Genomic DNA, 25,363 nt, shown 5'->3' with positions numbered 1-25,363 from the left:
TCATGTTACATCATGCATATGCCTAGAATAGGGGATGAAGCAGAAAAATATAAATACAGTTTTCAGCATCCTGTATTTTGCATTATTAGGGTAGAAAAAGGTAGCAAATAAATTGTTTTCATTTGCTCTGTTGACAAATTTTTATTGAGGGCTGGGGATGTGGCTCAAGTGGTAGCGCGCTCGCCTGGTATGCGTGCGGCCCGGGTTCGATCCTTAGCACCACATACAAACAAAGATGTTGTGTCTGCCAAAAACTAAAAAATAAATATTAAAAAATTCTCTCTCTCTCTCTTTAAAAAAATAATCTTTATTTAGTATATGTACCAAGAGCTGTCCTTGTCATAGAATTGCAACAGTGAGAAAAATAGAAAAATCCCTGCCCTCAAAAATCTACATTCTAGTATGGCATAAAAGCATATATTCTAAAGTGTACACATGTATTTTACATGCTTCTGTATGGACACATTTATTATCACACACCAGGTAATAATCAGTGGTAGGAAGAAAAATCAATCAAGTAGCAAATGTTTAAGATTGCCAAATGTTTTATTGAGTTTAATCTATAAAATTATAAGAGTAATAGAAGATGTTATTAATTATTATGCTACATTATAAGGGGAATAACATGAGACTATCCTGGGCTGATTGCAGAATTTGTTGATTCTACATGTGAGTATCTCTATGTGTGTCTATGTGAGTGGGTGTCTGTGTGTAGCAGAAGTGTTTTGTAAAGCAAAGCTAGAGAAGCTTCCCCTGATTCACAGGTATTTGAACAGTGTCTGAGGGAAGAGAGAAAAAAAAGGTAAAGAAAGAAGGGAAACATCAGATATTGAAAATGCTATTCAGAGTCATGAAATAGGCTGGTTTTTCCAAGACTTTGAAGTCTACTGGAAATAAGGTCAGAAAAGTCTTACTAAAGAGGTGACATTCTTAGGGGATCTGAAGAAACCAGCCCTGAAAATATTGAGTGGGAAAAAAATTCCTTTTCTAGTATCGGATGACAAATCCCAATTGGACTGGCCATCCTACAAATGACAACTATAACTTCTGGGCAAAATACAAAAACCGCTATCCTGAAGCCACCAGAGAGCAATTCAAACAAGGCAGAATTAAGTCAGAGTTGATATTTGGAAGGAGGAAGTGGGATCCAAAGTTTGCTATACTGGTTGCTTCTAGCCTGAGGGTGTATACCACTATGGGCAAAGGGGTCAGGGGATGGCAAAAATTTCTGGGGAATATTCATAATAATTCTTGTTTGAAGATCCAGTGGACAGAGTTGGGGTGTTTTACAAGAATCACAAAGTTCAAATATAAACAAAATGTGCTGCGATTTAGAGCAATAGGTGAAATGAAAAATAAGAGTGAATTTGTTCTTAGGTTTAGGAGATGGTCCCTTCTTTTCTTTTTTACTTGCTTATTAACAGAAACCTTAGGGAATCCAGATAAACATCACATTTCCCATGTTTCTAGTAATTATATATGGTTATGCTACATTTTTCTGATGAAGTATGCCACTAGGAGTATATGACAATATCACAAGTTGTCCTCTAAAGGGTAAGAGCCCTGCGCTAGACCCAAGCCCTGTCTGTCCTGCTCCTTGAAGACTGACATGATAGGCTGCCAAGTTTGAGCAGAGATGGATGTGTCTTGCTCTGCACTTTGTTTATGTAAGGGAGAAGCACACTTGAATTTGTCAATACAGTGATTAGGATTCTTGACTCATCACAAACAAAACCCTACACACATATTTATTCTCAATTTATTTCCATGAGTGCTTTTATGACATCAGTTATAAATAATAAGGACAACATTATTACCTCCCCAAGGAGCACCACAATTCTAAAAGTCCTATGATCTGGACAATTTGATGCTTCTTCAAAAAAATGCTACAATATTTCTATAAAAGCATACATGATGTATGTGTGTGTATATGTATATTGTCTTTAAAATTGTCCCCAAAGAAAATGTGCTGTGACCAAAATTTTGCACTTTGGATCAATGTTCTGTGCTTTAAATCTATTATGAAAATCTTATGTTTTTCCTAACAAGTGATGCTTCTCCTAAAATTGAAAAGTAGCAAGTTAAATCTATTAGTATGTAATATTTGGCTCAGTAAATCAAGGTTTTCTGAATATTGTGTGGCCAAATAAAAATACAGTCTATATTGAGGCACAGTGGCACACACCTATAATCCCTGCAGCTCAGGAGGCTGAAACAGGAGGATCATGAGTTCAAAGCCAGCCTCTGCAAATGTAAGGCTCTAAGCAATTCAGTGAGACCCTGTTTCTCAATAAAATACAAAATAGAGCTGGGGATGTCGCTCAGTGGTTGAATGTCCCTGAGTTCAATTCCAGGTTACCCCCACACACCCCAAAAATATTGTCTACATGATGTATAAGAAGAAAATAAGAAGTTATACTCCATTCATTTATGATATGTCAAAGTGCATTCTACTGTCATCTATAACTAATTAGAACAAATTAAAAAATACAGGAATGCATACAGATTAGTGTAAGTAAAATTGCCAATACCATCTGAAAGTCATTATTTTGAGATATTGCTATGTATCAAAGTTGTCTTAAAGTCCTGTTGAAAGGCTCAGTAATAATCTGAAGTTACAAATAGTAAAATTATAAAATAAATATACAGTAAAATACTTATTTACTTGTTTCATATCTTAGGACTTATAGTAAAAGTATATATAAAACAGTTTGCTATGAAAATTTTAAATCATAGAACTAGTATAGAATGTTCTAATTGAATCTCATTTTTTTTGCTTGATAAAAAATAGGTCTAATATAGAAAAATTCTAAAACATTCCTTTTTAAGAGAAAATATTTATTCTTGAATATTGTAATATTTGTACAATGTGTTTGTATATTAAACTTTAAACTCTAGTTTTTAAAAAAAATCTACTTGAAAAGTTAGGTACATTCATGAATATTAATATATTAAATCATGTTGATTATGCTAAATCTATAAAATAGATGGTAGTTAAATTACATTACTTACAACATGAATTTAAAAAAAGTCACTTGAGTGATTTAGTTAACCTACTAAATATATGATCTTTGTCTGCAATTTTTTCCAAGTTGTCAAAGCCTAGTTATGTCGTTTACGGGATCCTATAATCATTTTGCAGATTGCTTTACAGATAGCCTCTGGCTACACACTTTGCAATGGCTGGTTCCATTCTGCATAAATGATTATTAATGAGTCAAGTCATCTTAGTCTCATGCATTAAAAAAAAAATCAGATTATCAGTAATAGTGGGCCACCATCTGGGTGAAACTGACGGGCTCCTAACTTGACAGTAACAAACTCTCTCAACTGGTTGGCAACTCTCTGTGTTTTCAGTAAAGGGAAGTTAAAGCCAATCATGCTATGCTACTTTCTCTTGGAAATGCCACAGCTTTGTATTTTATATCATTTAGATGGACTGTGCAAAAACTGTAAGAATATTCTCCTGAACCAGGGGGAGTCAAAATGAGGCTAAGCATTTGGGGGTCTACCTGAACTTGAGTGGAGAAGTTTGCAAAACTTTCAGCATATTCTCCCGGTCAATCCAGTTTCTCAAATGTGCTCTGTCACTTCCTTCTGACCTCAGCAACACCAGTGTGGGATTAAAAAATGAATGAACAAGTCTCAGATCTCACAGCTCCTTGAAATTGTGTGGTCGGAGTACGATCCCATATGTCTTAGTGATTCTGAGAGTAAAACCAGAGTGAAGCCTGCCAAGCTCCACAAAAATATGAAAAAAAAAAAAAAAAGAAGCTACACAGATTTTCTAGTAAGTGTAGCCACAGTGCTTTGTGGTTCTACCTCAAAGAAAATGTCTTTTGTGGATCCAAGAGGACTTAAGGTTCTACTTCCACCCATTGGAAAACATCACCTGTTTCAGTTTGCTTTTCAAGGTTCTTGCCAGTTGGATCATTTTTTAATGTGTAGGAAACTACTGCATAAGCAGAGTCAAGAACTGACCCTTGGTTGGAAAGTGTTATATTCGGATAGTGTAACATTTTGTTGTTTCACTAGCACCTACTGGTATAAAGCAATGACAATTTTGAGTGACAACTCTTCTATGTTGAAACCTCCAGTCTCCTCTCTCTCTGATCACAATGAGATACCCATAACTGAGCAAAATCGTGGAATGCAAAGACCTTGCCTCCTAAGGTGTGGAAGTTCGGTAAGTGAGGGAGACAGGTCTGTGCTTTATGACAGGACAATGAACATCCAGATTCCATATCTGTGTATTCAGGTCTCCTTTTAGGCTACTTTACTTCATACTTACATTTTAAAGAAAAGAGAAAAAAATCATTTAAACATTTGTAGACAATAGATGATAAATCCCAAATATCTTTTTATTTTTCCAATTCTCCAGCTCTTCAGCTAATCTATACATTAATCTAAAAACATTGAATGTGCTAATATAGTGTTTGGCTATTATATATATAGTTAGACCACTTCTAGGGCATGCATGTGAAAAAATACTATTCTAAGAAAAAATTTTTGAAAAACCTCTCATGGGTATCTGCTAAGTTTGATCATAGTTATTTGATATATGGAGGAAATAAGTTAAAATAAAATATAGTTCAATGTGTCCTCTATACTTAGGCAGCGTAATGCAATTTTGAAGTGTTGGGGAGAAATGGAAAATCTTTGAAGGGTAATGGAAACCCAGGATGACTTTTTATCTTATGAACACATTGTATGTATTAAGCTCTGTTGTTTCTCCTAAGCATAACAAAAAGAGGATGCGAGTTGTTGTGGTTGCTTTTTAAAATCTATCCTGCCAAAGGAATTTGTTTTCTATAGCAGAATGCAGGTACATTAGATGATGATATTCATTAGGTGATGATATTAGGTGAGTTAGTGCTTTTCATAAGCAATTCAGACTTGTCCAGCAGGCTGATAGGATTAAATATGTTCTTAAAGAATCATTTTAGCGATAGCATCATACCCAGGTCTTAAATGAGAAGTCTATATTCCAACATTGCCAAATCTGCCTTTAATTTTTTTTCTTTAATTTTCTTTCCCTTGAAATAAAAATGTCTGCTTCTATTTATTTGAGGCGACTGGAAGACAATGGAGCAGAAGGAAAAGTTTAGCGCTGGCACAGCAGTGTCTTGGAGCTAATCGTTTTTTTACCAAACACACACATGTAGCAGCGAAACATCCTTAAAATGTAAAACATCTTGCTTTTTTTAATAACCCCTTGTGGTATGTTTTTACTTTAGCAATAATTGTATTTTCTTTTTGCACATTTTATTTAACAACATTGCAGTGCCAGATAATCGGTTCCATGTGTTCAGGGCACTAGCAAAATGCCTAACGGAGAAACAATTAACTTTATTGGGCTCCTGTTATTGGCAGACACAGCCTTACACCCCTACTAGTTCATGGTGCTGAGCCACATATGAGCTGCAAAGAATTTGGTGTCCTAAGTAATCACACAGCAACCTGTATTTAGAGCCAAGTTGTCATTAAAAAACATCATGATCATGAACTAGAAACAGAAGTTAAAGTCCATGACAAGATCAGAAGATAAAGTTCACTTAAGTAACAAAAAAGTGCAATGATTAGTCCAGGGCATGTAGCCAATGGTTGATGAGCAAGGGCTTTTTGCAAAAGAACGGGCAGCATGATTTGAGGCAATAGGAGCTCTGTGACTGCAAGGCGAGCACAAAGCTCTTTGAGTAATAAGCATTGAAACAATGGTTAAATGCAGTTAAATACAAGGAGTAACATAGTTAGGTTTTATCAAACATTAACACTTGTACTGGAGAGTCCATAAAATTCTAATTGGCCTCTTCTGTGGAAAGCAGTCCCAAGAGATTCTTCACGCACAAAGCGGTTCTGACTCATGCCGTGAGTATTATGAGAAAATAAACTCTTCCAGCATAGCTGCCACTGATTGGTCCAGGTAATGTCGCTCAGACCACAGTACCCAAGAATGGTTTGGGTGCATGGTGGGGCAAGCATATCTCGGTGACATAGCTCAAATTCTGCTTTGCATTGGACAAGTTGACTTGAAGAAACTATGTCTTATGAGATGGAAGAATGGAAGGTCTATTCATGGAGCCAATCACTTGGGCTCAGATAACATCCAAAATAAATGTGAGTCCTGGGTCCATTTCTCCATGAAGCACGTGAAGTGCAACCATTTTACATCCTCCTTTGCCACTTCCAGCATCCTTAGGATCAGCTGCCATTCTTGGAGACAGGCCAGAAAATTCTCTTTTCTTTTAGAAAATACACATTATATTTACAAAACATTGACCTTGGTCTTTGCTGAGAAAAGGCTGTTGAATGGCGCACAGGATGGGCACAATGAGGGTAGAGTCTCTGGGCATGAAATGATTGGAGGATTTAGTGAACTATTTATTTCTTGCTCTGGTGATTCCTTCACAGTTGGGAACAACATAAAAAAGAGGCAACTTCAGCGAATTTGCACAGTTAAATGAAAACTGACCTATAAATGAGGCCTAGTGAGAGGTTGAAGACACAATTCTTTACACTTTTGCTCTGGATTTTTCTTCTGGATGAACCCGGAAGGTGACTACCGTTACATAATGCATTTCTTTTTTTGAAAATAAAATGAAGCGAATTAATTTTTGCTTTTTAAAAAGACAGTTACAATCTATTTTCTGAAAATATGGCCACATTGAGCTCTGAAATACTTGGAGATGACCCAAAGATTATTGCTGCTCTTGTTAAAATTACCAGTCTTCCAATGTCAAGAAAGACAAAGAATTGAAGGATGAAATTATTTCAACTTTAGATCTTCTTTTTTCATGAATGTTTCATCAATAGTTTGTATTTACTTGATATTCATGTTTGAGTTAAATGTGTCGGAATCAGACTTGAAGTAGGATGATGCACGTAGACTTTTCATTTTTACAGTATCAATATTCCACAAATGAGATTTCCCGAGTTGTCCGGCCATGTGAGTCAGACTGTTCTTCAAGAAAGAATCTGCCTCCAGCGGCCACATCTCTAGCTTCTCCTGGACAATGCCTATGCACAGTGGGGTACCAGTGTGCACAGTGTGGTATCAGCACTCAGCTATGCCTTTTGAATGCAGGCTTCCTCTTATAAACCCTGTTTCCTCTGGATCTCCCCTTTCAGCCTGACTGAGATATTCTCAGAAGCTTGCTACAATCTGAAGTTCTTTCCATCCTGGCCTACTCCCTTCCCTCTGTCATTCTGTGCATGTCAGATCTGTGTCAGACCATGGCAAGTCTCTCCAGTTTATCCTTCAAAGCATTTCTCCAATAATTTTTTTTTCATATCTAATTCATACTGGACATTACATTTCTTGGATGATACAAATCCATACTCTTCTATCCAGGTTCTCTGCCTTTTAATTTTAGGAATGACCCACCTGCAGCACAGTTATAAAAGGGATGACATTATCTACACTAGAAGCTGTCAATTTAAAAATTTGGAAAAAAAAATATATCCAACCTAATGTCACAGATAATTTAGGACAAACTGGTGCAGACTCATTATAAGCTTGTAAATAAAATGTTTTAGAAGAAATAAAGAGGAATACATATACGTATGGAATTACAAAACTGAAAAACATATCAAAGAGAGATTCAGTGTGTGTGATTTAAGTAAAATTCTCCTTAACCTATACAGAAATAAGAGTCAATTTTCACACCTCAACAGTATCCTCACAGGTAACTCCTCCTCATTGGCACATTCTACTAATGAAAGTGATCAAATACCTTGCATGCATTCTATGTTGACAGACATTCCCACAGTTATCATTACACACAGAAAGGTTCTCACATGCCCAGATGTAACATGGTTTATGAACAATTCAGTTCAGCTTAAAATGTCTACCATGGATCTCTATGTGTAGAAGACTCACCCAGGAAGTTATATCACATTTAGAAATCATCTTAAGTAGTGGGAGTCGGTCCTAGCTCATAATTCGATATTTTCTTTCTTTAACCATGAATCCTATTTTTTTTGTTGTTGTTGTTTCTTTCTGCAAGTAGATGTTATCGAGCATACCGCCTCTCTCAGACTACTTCACCCTATATCTGGAAAAACGATCTCCCTCAATTCCTGTGATTCTTTAAACAGATGAAACATGCACTAAATCTGTCTCAAAATGAAGTGCCTGAACTAATTAAGCTAAAAAATATTCTTAAATTCTCTCGGTCTTGTCTTCCACCCACCCGGAAGACATTTGGATTTTTAGCAGCTCCAGGAAAACAAGAATCTTTTCTTACCCTCAGGGTGATGTGAGAAGGGAAATTGGTTTCATGTTATATTTAGCACTTCATCGATTCTGCCTCCCCTGTTGAGAGACCCTGTTAGGATTAAACAAAAGACATCACTTTTATGAACTGCCTATAACTCTACGTCTTTGTTGGATTATGGAGAAGTCTGCCAATGTGGAAAGCTCAAATTCAGAGTGCTCAGTGAGGCTTGCCCAATGCAGGCTGCCTCCGTAAATCATATCTGACAGCCTTTTGTTAAAGGACTTTCTCAACCCTCCCGTCTCCCCCTGTGCTGGCCCCAGCGCCTCACCCCACACTTCACACACAGCTATTGGAACCTGTGTTGGTATTTACACATGGTGATTTTATGGTCCCTGCCAGTACTGACTTACCGAATACTAACTAGTCTGACCGAGGACTCCACTCAGCCAACAATTTAGGGAGGTCTTAGATGTCCCTCTTGGGGGATCTGCTCTGCAGTGATGACACTGTTGCAATGACTTTAGATATCTCGCCAAGAAGAGTTCACTACAGCAAGAGAAATCCACTGCAGTGGTGTGGTTTTTCCATGCACTATTGCTACTGTGTGTCCATAGAAATAAAGAGATGGAAAAACGCAAAATCCTGTATCTGCATACCATTTTCACCATGGCCAGATTTGTAAATCAATAGATAAGATCATTCAGTGACTCAAATGTAAGTACCACCAAATGTGTTGAAGTATATGAAGAAGTAAAACTGACTCTCTGAAGAATGTCACCTTGCAGCCAAAGAGAGGGTGTTTTTGCTTGCACCAGAGGTGGGGGCAGGGGTATGATCATTCTGTAATCCCTACCCTTCTTTCAGCCCATCTCTGGTCCTTGACACCTGCTTGCATAGGAAAGCAGAGGACTGTGTTTATCCTGTTGCTTTCCCACTTTCCACCTTAGCAATACCGTCTTGTGGTGTGGACGTCTGGTCCCTGTACTTTTCCATACAAGTCATTTTCATCTGGGTATCTTAAATAGGATCATTTGTATTAACATTTACGTTACCATAGCATCACAGAACCTTCACAAATGCCCAGCGTTCTCTGATTTAACACATACATACAACCGTGAAATACTTTAACTTGGTCCTCTCTAAAAGTGCCATTTGAGAAAAAAAAAAATTTAAAGAATGGAAATTGTAAGCCCTGTGATCTTAAACCAATGTGGTAAAGATATTTCAGACAGTTTGTCCAAAACATTTTACTGTCCTTGGAAAAAAACTGACAATGTAGATGAAAGTTAGATGGTAATACTAGGAGGTGGTTAAATCATGGGCAGACAGGAGAGCTACCTACATAATCCATGAGCATGTGTTTGTTCCTGGTGGATGGCTCAATGTCTATATCAAAATTCTTAATGCTATAGTTTATCTCCCCTTTTCCTTTTTAATAATAAAATATGTAAGAGAAAAATTGTACAGAAGCCAAAAATGTACCTGGGAGATTGCTGTTATGCCACTTACCTGGGTGTGAAATCATTGCAGACTCTCTTTTTGAATTTGAGGAGTCCTGCATGAAAGGCTACTGAAGGTGTTTTCCCCATGGGAGAACCCAAGTCGATCATCAAGAAAATTACCTTTATAATTCAGGCAGAGAAATACTGTTATTAAGGAAAAAGTGAATATTTTGGCATGTTTCTATTTTTTTTCCTTAAATTATCCAGTCTTGCTGTCTCTATCAATTTAATAATATAGAAAGTATTTACTTTCTTTTTCACTTCTAACAGTAATTGCAAAAGGAGAACTGAATTAGAACCATTTCTACGCAATCAAAATTACCACCAAAAGGCAGATCCAAATGACCCGAGTTAGAGTCCAAATGGAAAGTATAAAATCCTGATTTTGCAGTTAGTAGTTGTGACGTTAGCTAGGTGAGCCCTTTGCTTACTTAAGTCTCATGGAGCTAAAGAATCATACCTGTCCTTCCTAACTCACACGGTTGTTACCAGAAAGGAAAAGATAATCTAGCTAGGAGTAATTTGTTACATGCCATGGAAATATAACCTACTATATTTATTGAAAATACACCTTGGATCGTTTAATACTAAATAACCTCAAATCTCATATTTTCTAAGCACATTCAACTCTCTTTCCATTCCTGGAAATATTTTGCAATTTTAATAGTAAGAAAAGAATAAGAACTTAAAACGATGTGTACTATGTTATAAATATGTTGTTTAAAAAAACATGTAGATCAAAACCTCCCTGTTGCTAGTGTTTGTAAATACAGCTTAATTGGATGGAAGCCCTGCTTATTCATTTACATATTGTCCATGGCTGCTTTCAAATCACAAGGGCAGAATTCAGTAGTTGCACAAGAGACCACATGGCCGCAAAGCCTTAAATATTTACTCTCTGGTGTTATACAGAAAATTTGGGCCAAGTCTTGGCTAAAGGGTACAACATGGGAGCAACCTATCTAAATACCCTTTAGAGCTATCAAACATTTTGTAGTTTTTTTCTTAACAAATCTCACTAAAGCTAGCAGCATTTGGTAAGGAAATGTATGGTGTTACACACACACACACACACACACACAAATGTGCATTTGCTTGAAAATGTGCACCTTGTCTGACTGCAAATTTGGTTACATTCACTGGTTTAAATATTCTGACACCCAGCCAGAATGATTCCATGGTGATACTGAAAAGAGTGCCTGCTTTGAGAATGAAACCAATTGCAGCTGTCATCCACTGTCACTTTGGCTTAATTATTAAAATAAAGACAATTGGTTTTGAGCACAGAGAACATTGGAGATTTGCAGATAATTGTTATGAAATAATTCTGCCTCAAAAACTAGCAACAGTACATGATTTTTTATTGTGTGCCTGTCAGTGCAAAAACCCAACTGTCAAGCCCACTTTAAATGTGGACCTGAATAATGGTAAGTTGGCCTGTGCCTTTAAATTAATAAACTGGAAAAAAAAAAAAGAAACAAACAAAACAAACTGCAGAAAAAACAGACAAGCAACCTTTAAGGGCAACACAGGAAAAACACTATTTACTTAAGAGGAAAACGCATCTTGAAAAATAAAGAGCCTTGATAGGGGTAGCATTCTGCACAGTTATTTCACTATTGGAGACTAGAGTCCTTGGCCTGCTGTTCCCAGCACAGATGTTCATCTGCATCCCATCTGATCTGACTATTTGACTTTCTTGGCACACAACTCTTTATATCAACTGTGTGTTCTTCCTCTGGGCCAAAGTCCAGCATCACAGATGTGCACAGACAGAGAAAGGAAAGCGAGTATAAGGCATGGAAGGGTCTGAGCTCCAATTTATCAACAGGTCCTTCTGGGTACTGTTTATTTCCCTAAGCACCCACCTGTGCTGCTGTGAGTCTGATAGCCAGACAAATTTGGCAACAAATCTCCCATCCGTGAAAGGATGTTTTAGGAATTTATGCCTCATGGAAGTTGAGCATGGGATAAACCACCCACAAATGCTGCATGTACTAACTTACTTTATATTGATATGGGATACCTAATTCAAAACTCATTCTTCCTTGCAGGAAATTTAGAAACCTGATGAAAATCAGTCAAATCTTCCTTTTGACATCAACTCTTGAATCTAACACACTGGATAGCATCAAAGATTCATCTGCAGCACTTCTGTCCTAGTGGATACAAAGTCTCTAAGGAGTGGCCTTTTGGGTAAATACACATACATTTTCAATTTTCCAATCTCTCTTTCTGCCAATGAAAATTTCCAAGTGACTCTCTTTTTTAAGAATGACACAGAACTCTTCCATGTAAAAACCATGCTACACTAAATTTTACTTTATCTTTCTTGCTTTTTGCTTTTTATCCGCTATGATAAGATTTGGATTTTTAATTTATTTATTTTTCTGTAAAGGGCCAGATGCAAACTAAGTGGACGCTCCCTCCTGCAATAGTAAGACAAAAACACCCAAGGGCAACATGTACATGAACAGTACTGGCTGTGTTCCAGTGAAACTTCGCAAACAGGCATCCGGCAGGACAGCCCACAGCTCACAGTCCCAAGCCTCCTGCTGGCAGATTCTGTTTCTGAGGACCCCGTGTTTGTCTGTCAACTTTTTCCATCAAGTGTACTTTCCTACAACTTTAAGACATTCTTTCAGTGTTCTCAAAGTATTGCTAGCAATTCAGTCTCTCAGCTTTGATTTGAGTGGAATTGCCTTCACCCCATTGTTTTTGAAAGATATTTTCAGTGATTATCAAATATTCAGTCAACTTTTTTCCCCATGACTTTACAGATGTTGTTTGATTGTTTCTAGCATCCACTGCTTCTGATGAGAAAGCTGTTCTTTTCATATATTTGTTCCCCAGTCGCAATTTTTTTTTTATTGTTTTAAAAATTTTGACAGATTCTAAATTTTTTCTTTAGCTCAGCTTTTCCACAGTATGACTTTGATATGCCTAAAGAAGGATCCAAGGATCCTTGGATAGGAAAGTTGTTTTTTCTTTTCTTTATTATTTTATTATTTTTTTTAACTAGAATGGGAAATTTTTCAAAATAACGGTTTTCTGTTCATTTCTGGGGAAAGGACCCCAATTGTTTGGGTTTTATACTACTAATATTTCTGCATAGGTCACTGAAACTCTATTAATTTGTCTTTCTTTAAATTTCTTTTTATGTCTGCCTTATTTATTATTTTTTAATTTTTTTTTTCAGCAGAATCTTGCTATATTTCTTAGGCTGTTCTAAAACTCTGGAGCTCAAGTGGTCTCCTTTCCCCCACCTCCCTGTAGCTGGTACTATAGGCATGTGCCATATGCAAAGCTATTTTAAAATTTAATTAGTACAAAAATAATTGAAATTATTTATGGGATATAATATGATATACATATATATATATATATATATATATATATATATATATATATATATGAATGTGTATGACAGCTGGCAGATCCTACTGTTCTATGTATATATATAATAAAATGTCATACACATTTCCATATTGATGAATGATTAAACTGAGTGAATTAACATCTCTATCACTTCATATACTTACTTTTCTGTGTCAAGAATTTTTAAGTCTACTTGGCAATTTTTTAATATACATTACACTGATATTAACCATATTCACCAATTTCAGTTAATTAGGAAGGATAAGCTCTGTTAATTTTCTTTCAGGCATTTACTCTGTTTACCTTTAGGCTGCCTAATTCATTTGCAATCAGTCTGAAAACTGCTCTTAAGCTCACTGGGTGAGTTTTTTTTTCTTTTTCTATTTGAAATCCTGTGTCATTTAATGCTACAATTCCCATTTAGTTCTTTTCTTTAGATTTAATTTTTCTACTGGGACTTCCCATCTGCTTGGTCATTCTTACTGTTTTTTCCTTTAAGTCCTTGAGCTTCAAATGGTTCTATCAGTTAATTGCAGCATCTAGAATGCTGCATGTTCTGTTTACATTGACCACTTAAAAAAAAAGTCACATTTCCCTGCTTTTTCAAATGTCCATTATTTTTTATTGTACTCCAGACTTACTTTAGAGTAATGTGCTATAAGGCACCTGGATTATGTCATCTTTCTTTCCTGACAGGAAGGTCAATTGCTGGCAGATCCTACTATTCTTGTGAGGCTTGGTTTTAATAGTTCTTAGGACACAATGATTTCATTTTGACCTGACACCTGGTATCTGGCCTTTATGCTCGAGTGTATGTAGTTCTTGTAACTAAGTTATCGCTTTTTCAGGATGTCACTGGGATGTCTGAGTCTCTCAGAGAGGTTTCTTCCTTCTTGCTGGATCCAAACTCCCTCTTCTAAGGCTGAAAAGTCTTTGGTATCACTGTTCAGCCTTCCTCTCTGCAGGAGGCAATTCCCCCTCTGCTTACAGAACATCTCACAGCCAAAGAAAGGCATGTGGAAAACCCTCATGCAGACATCTGGGAGCTTTTCTCCATGCAACTCCCTAGAATCTGGGATTGTGCTCTGAAAGTTTCAGCCATTTCAGCAGCCTCCAGCTCCCCAATTTGTCTCATCAGCTCAGAAACACTGTGTCTCCACTTGAGCTTTCACTTGCTGTGAAGTGTGAACTTAGCCCCCTGCAGAAACTTATCTTCTCTTCAGGACTATAGCAAGGGGTTGTATGGGCTGTGACTCCTGACCACAGCTGGTGGTATACTTTGTCTCTCTTTATATTTGTTTACTGTGGACAGAGAAGTCCTGGACAAAAACTGAGTGGAAGTATAGCATTAAACTTTCAATTAATGTAGTTAAAATGCAATGAATGCATCTATACCTCTGAATGATAAAATATTTAAAGGAGCAAATTCAAATGAAAAATAATTCTGTTGAAGTAAGAAAGCTTACCAATAGTAGAAAACAAACATATGAAAACAAAAACCTAGCCAAAAAATCCTACCCGTATCCAATCCCTACCAATCACTCTCTGAGTATTTATTAGCACATTGATTAATGTGAACTTATGAGTAATATCTTTGTGTTTTTATTTGCAAATGATGTTGACATTCCTATGCCTTCTGCACATTAAGCTCTTGCTTGGGACATGGTATGGTATAGTTTTAAAAAGCATTACTGGACAAGTAATCTTTATGCTACCATATCTTGGAGAGATTAACTCCCTCTCTGAACCTCACTTTTGCCTAAAATTGCAGGAATAGGAATTGCCTCAGAGTAGTATCAAAAGAATTAAATAAGATCTTTTATGATATATATCTCTTATCATGCTAATTGTCACAGGTAAACACTTAAGAAATACCAACTAGTAACTATATCAGCAATAGTTGCATTAGTAGTAAATGAAGATGTGCAACCAAACAATTCAATAAGATATTAAATGTTACTGATGACACATTACATCATGAGAATAGCCTCTTGAATTTGAAAAGAAAAATCAAAATCCAGTTTAAGAAAAAAACTGCTTTGCTTCTGGCTAAGTTACAATTAAACTCTATTTTATCAAGCGAACATTTGATACTACTTAGACTAACTAATGGAATTGGGAGAAGACTGTAAATCAATGAGTACAATCATCCTTAAAAATTATGACACAATCTGGAAAAATAGAAAGGTTTTACTCAAATATTCATATTCATATTTTAAACAAATGTTTCCTGTTTTGTCATCAACAGTAACTTTTTGTGTTTTATCAGCTCTAATGCTTCATCTCCAACTATTCTCTTTAGCTTTCCAATGGAAACAGAAATGGGTAAAAAGCATTTGGAATCCATTAATACGCACATCTGTCTATTGGACGTGTTGATGCTGCCAGCTGTTGTAGTGTTATTCTAATAGCTTTCTGTGCATAGTCTTTCTTTACAAATCTCAACATGAATGAAAGCAAAATTTTATCACAGAGCATTTTTTTTAATTACAAGGGATTACTGTATTTTATTCTAGGAGGGAATAGTTGGGGGTTGCATAAACAAGTAAAAAAATCCTAATTTATGGAATGCAATATGCAGGGATATATTTTGATGATCTCTTTTTGAAACATTTCAATTGCTCACTGGGCTTTAGGGCAAGCACTCAAATAGAGTAGAGTCGGAGAGTGGTTCATAATAGTTAACTGGAAGCTTCTCTTTAAGACAGAACTTTGATTGTTAAGTGTTATAAAAATGCTAAATTCATACTGAATATGCCAAATAGATATTAGAACTCATGGGATTCATAGCTATCTCTCTGGAGCTATATTAATTCACAAAGTGTCAATCTAGAGACCTTGTCAGCTATGGAATGATACTTTAAGTAAAGGAAATACCCAAGAAATGTACCTTTAAGAAAAGTTAAGGAGTGGTAGTTTCACTGAAACCCAATTTTTATCTAAATTTTATCTAAATCTTAAGAATTTAATGTCAAATGATGTACTTTTTATTTTTTGATATCCTTAGATGGTCTCTGTAGCAATATTTTTAGAATATTCTCATAAACTATACTGCTTGTTTACATTCAGACAACATCTTTGTTTTTGTTGGAGATCTAATGCATCAAGAAACATTATCCAAGTTTCCAGTAAGTGCGAACAAACACTACGTAATAGTTTACAAACGAATCTCATTCTAGATTTCAGTGATGAGTATATAAAGAAAAATGGGCCTTGAAGTTTTCTATTCCCAGTTGGTCAGAAAGAACTGAAAATGCTCTATGCTACACTCACTAAATTGTGATTGTTTTTGATGTGTTAAATGCTAGCAGCAAAACTAACATATATTAACATGGATTTTACCCTGTGAAAGCACTATCTGAAATTCTCATATTGTGAGGCAGGCAGTAAATAAACTCAATCTTCATATGAAATTCAGAATACAAAATCTGTGCATCTTGCCTAAGAATACACACACAGCAAATGATTCATCCTTCTGATACCAAACCTGCTTGATTTTCTAGTTCCTGGTCAGCACGTCCATTATTTCTTTTTTACCATGTGTCATTCCTCACTTACAAGCTTATCATAGATGTTTGGATAAAAAGTGCTTATTGATGCATTTCCTTTGACACGGAAGTTTTTTGAAATACGTATTTGATCAAGATATGTTTATTCAATGCCTATTATGCAGCAGAGTTCAAAAACTACAAAATTATAGAGATTTTGTGTAGCCGAAGAGGTGGTGATATAAGAAAATTACAATGTTGTGAAATGTGGTTTTATACACAGGCAAATATACAGCTCTCTCTCTCTCTCTCTCTCTCTCTCTCTCTCTCTCTCTCTCACACACACACACACACACACACACAGAGAGATGAAAAAGAAAACAATAACATATCAAAAGGAATTGGGGTATGCCAACCCAAATAACCACTTTGATATTCAGGTTATTTGGAGCAGAAGCAATTGAGAAACAGCAGATGCAGGAAATATCTCTGCCCTCTCCCTTTCTGTCTAAAAGAGAGGCATAAATTTCCATTTGTAAAGATAATCCAGATTTCTCTGTAAGTCTTTCATTCATAAAGGTAACATAAATTTTCGTTTGTGAAGGGGTCTCCCTCCGCCCTGACCAGAAAGTGGAGGTCCATCACTGGAGATGACCAATGGAGAAGGCACCCACCCAGTCTGAGGAAGACCGCAACCACACTTACCTTCCATCAGTCTCCTGTATGATTCTCGTCCCACTTCCTACCTCTCCCAGATATCCATCAACCCCCAGTCCTTTTGCGGTTACTTCTTCACAATTGATCACCTCCATAGAAGGACATGTGAGCCTCAAATACTTACCGTCTTTCTGTGCACACATACACAATGTACTGTTCTTCTTCTTTTGATAACCTGTCATTTGTGAGTTGAAGCAACAGGTCCACAACTCCTGAACCTTCTCTTCAAGTTATTGAAAATAACCTTATTAAATATCAAGTCTATATCAATGAATGCCAAGAAACTATTCAATATGAATCGTAGAAAATGAATTCTGAACAAGTGGATTATTGACTATACCATATAAATTTTGTTATACCGAAGCTGCCAAGATGTTTACTGCCTTGGGAATTAATAATTATGTCTTTGAAAAGTAGAAGGACACAATCAACATTCTAATGGAAATCTCTGAGTTAATATTCATAAACCTTTCAGATAAAGTCAAAAAGGTACTGAACCACATTTCTACGTCCAGTTTTTTCAGTTATCCATGTCCACTCAGAGGCCATTTCTTCTGTTATCTGTCACTTTGACCATTTGCAAAAATCCATTTAAATATAATGTGAACAAAACTATAAAAAATGTCATAGTAATCATGTTTGAAAATTTAGTTCTAAACCTTTTGCTGAAAACTTCCATTCAGGAACAATTCACAATAGCTAAACTGTGGAACCAGTCTAGATGCCCTTCAGTAGATGAATGGATAAAGAAACTGTGGTATATATACATAATGGAATATTACTCAGCATTAAAAGAGAATAAAATCATGGCATTTACAGGTAAATGGATGGAGCTAGAGAATATAATGCTAAGTAAATTTAGCCAATCCCAAAAAACTATGTGCCAAATGATTTCTCTGATTTCAGGATGCTGATCCATAATATGCTTGGGGGAGGGGATGGGAGGATTAAATGAACTCTGGTTAGGGCAAAGGAAGAGAGGAAGGGAGGGGGCATAGGGGTAGAAAAGATGGTGGAATGCAATAGTCATCATTACCCTAAGTACATATACGAAGACATAAGGATGTGACTCTATTTTGTGTACAACCAGAGATATGAAAAATTGCACTCTATATGTGTAATATGAATTGTAATGCATCTTGTTGTCATATATAAAAATTAAAATTAAAAAAAAGTTCATAGGAAAACTAAGAATAAAATTCTTGCAAAGAAAGAGAATGACCAGACACTTTTTTAATGGAGGAACATTAAGTTTGTTTTGTATTTATTTAATTGATATGAAAAATGTCTTTAGAATTTTAACAATAAAGTTATTAATTTCCTTGTAATCACATATATTGTTGTCTCAATTCTTGTATTATGTACCTTTTGAATATCTAAAAGTAAATTCAAGTTAAAATACTGAAAAAAAAAATTGCTGCCAAGCAAATCTAGCTACAATGGCTTTATAAGGTTATGACTCTCTATTTAAAAATCCCTGTTTTCTGTAGAATAAACTACAAATATATTTGTTTAACAAACAAACAAACAAATAAAACACTTCCATCCTTGGAATAAGCAAAGACTTAGGTTAAATTCCTAACAGACATATGAGACCAGTACAGGGTATGTCCTGCTGTGCGTTAACAAGAGCCCCTAGATTTGTACTCAAAAGATATTATTGATAAAGAAACTGAGATAGATAAACTCAAGAGGCCTGTAACTAGGGAAACTTTCTCTCCATGTCTATGATTTCAATCAGCAATACCCTCTTAGTGACAATAACAACAACAATGCTTATTTCTACCTAATGTTTCTTGCACACTTACTGTGAGTCAGGCATTGAGCTAAGCTTTACAAAGTGTGGTTGGTGAGCACACATGGCTTTCAGTTCTCACAATCATAAAAACAGGCCCATACCACTACTTTCACCACTTTTAAGAGAAAAAAACAAACCAAAACAGAACATTGAATAACTTTAGATTTAAATTGAGGAAACTGGTTGAGTTTGAGGCTCAGATCCAACCAACACCTAAGTTCATGGTTTGAACCATACATTATGCATGTTCCTCTCCTTTTGAACACTTTATAATACTAGCAAATTAAAGATAGCCTCTCTAGGAAACAGAGTTAGGAATGGAGGGCCCAGACAGACAATGCCATCACCTCATCGAATGCAATAGCGTATTGCATTAGGATCTTAAGAACCTTATCTGAAGCTCTGTGTTGGGTCACAAATCAAATGTCAGGAGACTGGTTTTATCCTGTGGTCAGTAGTAGGAGGTTCGGTAGTTCCATGTGTAATAGGCCTTTTACATCTGTTCTTGTGAAGCTCAGCAGTGCCCACATGGGTGTGTGTGTGTGTGTGTGTGTGTGTGTGTGTTGGAGCGGGCAGGGGGCCTCTTGTTTTCCCCTGTCTTTTCTTCTTTATTTTCTCCAGGCATGAGTTTGATGCCAAGCCTATTTACAAAGTTCAGCTTTGGGGTCATGAGAATTCTGCGGCGTACAGCTGACAGTTTTATGTTCCTGGGACTCACAAAGCTTTTATCCTCTTCCTGATCTTTCTTTACTGCCATGTATCTTAACCTTTCCTTCCCAGCCTGACCCAACTACTGTTGGGAGTCATAGAGGGAAAGTATGTTCACAGACAACTAGAAATTTAACCTATTACCTGAGTTTTATTGTAAAACACAAATGATAATATTTGGGCGAATTTTCCCTGCAGTGAAATCTACTCAGGAGTTGGGATATTTGTTTCCTTTTGAGCTAGCTAGACCTCTGGAGAGAAATGCAATAGTCATTTTGGAGAGAGACAGCTTTTCTGAGGTTTTCCTAGAGTCAAAGTAAATGGGAAATGGGGAAGGGAGTAACTCAGTAGTCATAAATATGATGACCCTCTTTTACATGAGACTTGGTTCCTACAGACATTATCAGTAAATTTTTGGTTTTCATCAATAATCTCAAAAATAAAGTAATAAATAAATCCCTGTAGAAAGAACGGCCTACCCAAGGCAAAGACCTAGAAAAAGCCTTTTTTAACTAAAGGTCCAAAGTAACGCAGGCCACAGTTTCCAGCCCTGCGTATAATGTGGTCTCAATTAATGACTTTGGGGTACCCACTAGCATTCAGCAGTATAAGCAAACAAACAGAAATACTACACAGAGGATCTTCCACCAACACACAAGCTGTTTGAATTTGCTTTGAGGTCATTTGTTTGAAACTTGGAACATGTTTTGCCCATGAAAACAATGATGTAAATTATGGTGCGGAGGTTCTCATGAGAGTCAACAAAAAGTCTATTTTACTAATAACGGATTTGAAGTGTAGTACAAATGGCATTGACCCAAGGTCCAGATTGTGGTTGTAAGAGATGGTGATGCTCCATTGGACAAAGTAAAATAGGAAGATGGCTCCCTCCTCAATGGTCCAAACTGAATCAATCCATAAATAAAGCAAAAATAACTTTTGTTGATTTTTTAAAAGTATTTTTGTATTCTGAGGTTTTGAAAAAGATCAATTACTATCACCAAATTAGACATCAGAAACCACATTTAGTGTATTGGTGAATAAACCAAGAAGCTTGTCACAAACAAAATGTTTAGCACAATTATTTTTCTATCCATTTCTTTAAACTCTGGACATATACAGACTATGTTTGAATTATTATTTTTTTAGACTGTGTCCTGCCTAAATAGTTTGGGTAATGGGTGATGCTTCTCTTAGGGTAAATGCTTTCTAACTATACTACTTGCTGGGACAGAGGTTTGGCTAGGTCAGTCTTTCAACAGGTGTGGATAAATGTTTCTTCCAGAAGAGGGTTATTAATTTATATTCTTACCACAAGCACATGCAAGGTACTGGGTTAAAAAAATTGCAATAAGGGATTTTTGTCTCCAGCCTTTTCCACCCTTGCTGAAGTCAACCCCCCACCACCACTTTGGTTGCTTGTTTGTCTCCCATTTGGAAGGTCTTGGTACCTTCTATGTCCTCTAAGCCTCTTCTCAATAGCCCACCATGGCCTCCTCTTATTAGAACATCAATTTCTCATATTGTTTCAGTACATTTAGAAATTGTCCCTTTTCCAAAATCCCCACTGGGTTTCCAAAAATTGTACCTCATAATCTCTGAAAATGCCCCAAGTAGGTGCATTTCCAAAGCCAAGGAAAGATTTGCTTTAGAAAGCATGTCCACATTTCGAGGATCAAATATTTTCTACAGTATGTTTTATCTACAATTCAAGGTGTACAAAAGGATGTTTTGTGAAAAAGCAACTAAAATAATGGACTCCAAAATGCATGAGAAGGGTGAATTACACTGAGGAAATAGTCATCGATAGCCTTAAAGATGTTTTAAGTTTTTGTTCAGATAGCCCATTTCTAAGACATATTCAGGGATGTGACCTACAGGGGGTTCATGCAGAGTTGTTTACATAATAAAGCTAGATGAGAATGCCGAATCTGTGAAATCCCATTCCCATGAAGAAATAGACACTTCCACACATGAAGGATGTAATGGCATTAAAAAAAAAAATTGGGAGCACAGGACTAAGCAAAACCTAACTACAAAGTTTACACCCTGACAAATTTATAAACGCTTGATTCATAGATCCATCCAATAGACCCACAGACAGACCCACCTTGAGTCATAGTCAGTTTGGATGTTGGTCATAGGTAACAATATTGATTTTCCGTTTCAAATTGCTTTATCATGAGGTTATGCATCTCTTATAATACAAACTATATAGTTTAGTTAGTAGCAAACACTTAGAGTCAAAGTCAACAATGAATGCTCCTGAGCATGTGTTTAAAATTTTCCATTCACGTAGACAAGCTGGAGTTGAAGCACAAATTCATACCCTGTAAGTCGATCTTTAAAGAAACAACAGCTCTGTCTTTTCTCTTACCATTTTCCATCCTTGAATGGGGCAGGTGCTTGGTTCTTTTTCCCAACTCTCTCCTGTTGCATAGAATAACAATAAATAAATAAACTCATGTACATGGGCACACACGCAGGCACATGCACATGCACACACGCACACACACACACAGAAACACACACTGGCTCCTTGTCATTGCTGGGCTCAGCAAACCAGCATTTCAACTGGGGTTTATGAGGTAATAAATTATTGTTCTCTGTCCTGGCAAGTTGCTTTTTTGAAAGGCCACATCCGGTCCTTGGGGCACCAGCTTTTATTATGCATTTCATATTGAACCCAAGGTCAAATTAATTGACCTTATCTATGTGAAAGACCAGCTGGTTGCCTAGAGGAATAAAATCTTTTACTGAGAGTTTAGGGACAAGGAAACAACAGGAAAACTCACTCCCATGGCATCTGGGCCCTCCAATTAGAAACAGCAAGGTTGGAGGGACTTAATATTGGAAGAAGAAGTTGAGAATCAGTGATAATTTTGTTTTCTTGACCAAACAATAGAGCCAATGAGATTCCAAGTGCCGTCCACATCGTCACGCGCATTTCCCATGTTGCCACACATTTTTTTTTTTAGTAATTAGTAACAAAAACTTGGAGTCAAAGTCAACAAAGTCGCTGATGATTTATGACCCTAATTTAAACTTATAAATTGACCCAAATATGTGAATTGAACAAGTATAGGGAGAAATAACAGGAGGAGAGACTTATCAATAGGACTTACTGGAAAAGATACTACTGGGGATTACTGTCCCTTATGCTAATCTCTGAACAAATCTTATGACTTCCTGTCTGTATTAAAAAATTAATAATTTTGAATTTATCATCCAGGCAAAATGGGCCAATTCAATTTGATGAATGGGACTTCCATACTGCAGCAGTACCTACATCAGGTGAGATCCCACTGTCCCAGCTAGTATGGAAAAGATTAAACCATGGAGCAAACATCTGCTTGGTGGGATTCTGAAGAAGTCAGTGGCTATGAAACAGGGTTTGAAACTGTCACTGAGGTCAGAGACAGGGTGACTTCGTGGCTTCAGTAAAAAGACTTTTAATAGGGTAAAATAAAGCTGGTTTCATCTTAAAGAGTACCTGTAGAACATCAAGAAGGTTTTCAGTGCTCAAAGATAAGTTGAAGACCCATTGAGAAAGAGAATTGATTTTAAAAACCAGTCTGCCATTATATTTAACAAATTCATTGTTACTAATGAAATCTTTTCATTTCAACCAACCCAGTAAGTCATTTTAGAAATGGGACATAGAGATGAAATTGTCAGAGAAATTTAAAATATGAAGATGAAACAAATGATCCCCTATGAATCCTCTGAAACCAATAGAATCTACTTTCACATCTTCCCCAAGTCATATGGGGGCAAGGAATGACATCTCTCCTGTCAATCTATATGAAGAGTCAATGTAACACTATAAAACCATGATGATGAAAAACGCTGTTTTCAATTCCTGGTCTTTGTTTATCATGCAGGATTTGTGGTTCATGAGAAAGTCAAAAATAAAAGAAGAAATCAGAAATCAGTAGCATAGGCTAAGTGGTTAATTTTGGAAGTGCGAACGTGGACAGGAGAGAGATTATGCTAAACCAGAAACGCCTGAAAAGAATAATTTTCTATATTTGCAAAGACATAATTAGAAAAACTCTGTCTACTTAGAAGAAAGGGCAGAGGACTCCTCTAGAAACTCACATACAGTTGAGAGCATAGAAATAATCTCTGGGGAAATGCCTCACTGGATTTAAGCCCATGAGTTTGAATGTGTTAGTTTGTCAGATTAGCTGCAGCAGTTTGACATCATTAACAGTGGCTGATATTTCAAAGGCATTTGTATTTCCTTCTAAGTCTTGAGGACAAGCGAGTGTAGTGTCTTTAGGGACATAGAAAGACTGCTGTGGGGCTCTGGAGTTGATCGGATGCCTTTGGCCTCCCTGTCTCCATGTTGCCCGTGGAAAGAGGGAACGTCGTAGCAGGAACGTGCGGGAGCGGCTCTGGCTCCACATACCCCAGGAACCACCAGTGAACCTGAAAGCCCCCACATCTGGCTCCAGCTTGCCCTTGTTTGCTTTCAGTTCAGCATGCAGACCATGACCACCCTGGCTGCGACGTCAGAGATGGCCCAGCCTTCTTTGTGCAAGGCCAGGGGAGGTGCAGGGTCTTTGCACTCACCTGGTCTGAGGGTCAGGTCTACGGTATTTTCGACTTAGCTTTATTTTTGTTAGTGTTCCTCCTTTTGAAAGAGATTTCTGCAGTCAGGCACATATTTATCACCATCTCTTCTTTGCTCACTCCCTCTCTGTAAGTAAAAACTATGTCCCAGTAAAGAAATGGTCAGAATGACGCCCCCAAACTCCCTGCAAGAGCAGAAACTGCTGGTTTATATGCTTCCAATAACAACCTGCTTTCCAGAGATTGTGTTTAACTTTATGAGATAGTTTGGACTGTTTCTCTTCCAAGAAATGATCTTCTCAGAGAATTCAATGAGTAGAAAAGCAGATTCTCCAGGATACTTAGAAAATGACCAAAGAGAACTCAAAAACCAGCATATACATAAGGACAAGAAGGACAAATGTAGAAGAGAATAATGTCATGAATGACCTGATAGCTAACTGTTGAAAGAATGAGCTATTCCCCAGGTTTTTCAGAATGTTAATTTTTTTTTGTTATGAATGTTGTTCCAGAACATTCCGTTTTAGTCATTTATCACTTTTAGTCATTTTTTTGTTTGTTTTCATAGCATGTATACAAAATTGAAAAAGATGTCTATCAAGCAATAGTCCTTAGAAAAACATAAGGCAGTACAATTTCTATCTTCTTTTTCTTGTATTTTCTTTTTAACAAAAAGATTATGAATTTGTATGGGAACTGTGAAGCTCAAGGAACACAGCACCAAAACAACTGGTTAAAAAGTAAAATTTTTATTTACTGTACTAGTTTTGTCTTAAAACCAAGTAGATTTATTTCTCAATATAAATGAAAGAATGGAATGTTTTCTTCTCACATATTTGATGGACACATCTTTAAATGTGACAGTAAGTGACTAAAAATTTCTGTGGTATACAGAAAAATAAAACAACAACAAAAAAATACAACAAGACCAAAAACAAAAATACCAACTTGTACTTATATTTTCTTCCTTTATAT

This window comes from Marmota marmota, unplaced genomic scaffold (assembly GCF_001458135.2).
Source record: "Marmota marmota marmota unplaced genomic scaffold, marMar, whole genome shotgun sequence".
Lineage (NCBI taxonomy): Eukaryota > Metazoa > Chordata > Mammalia > Rodentia > Sciuridae > Marmota > Marmota marmota.
This window is presented reverse-complemented; position numbering follows the sequence as displayed.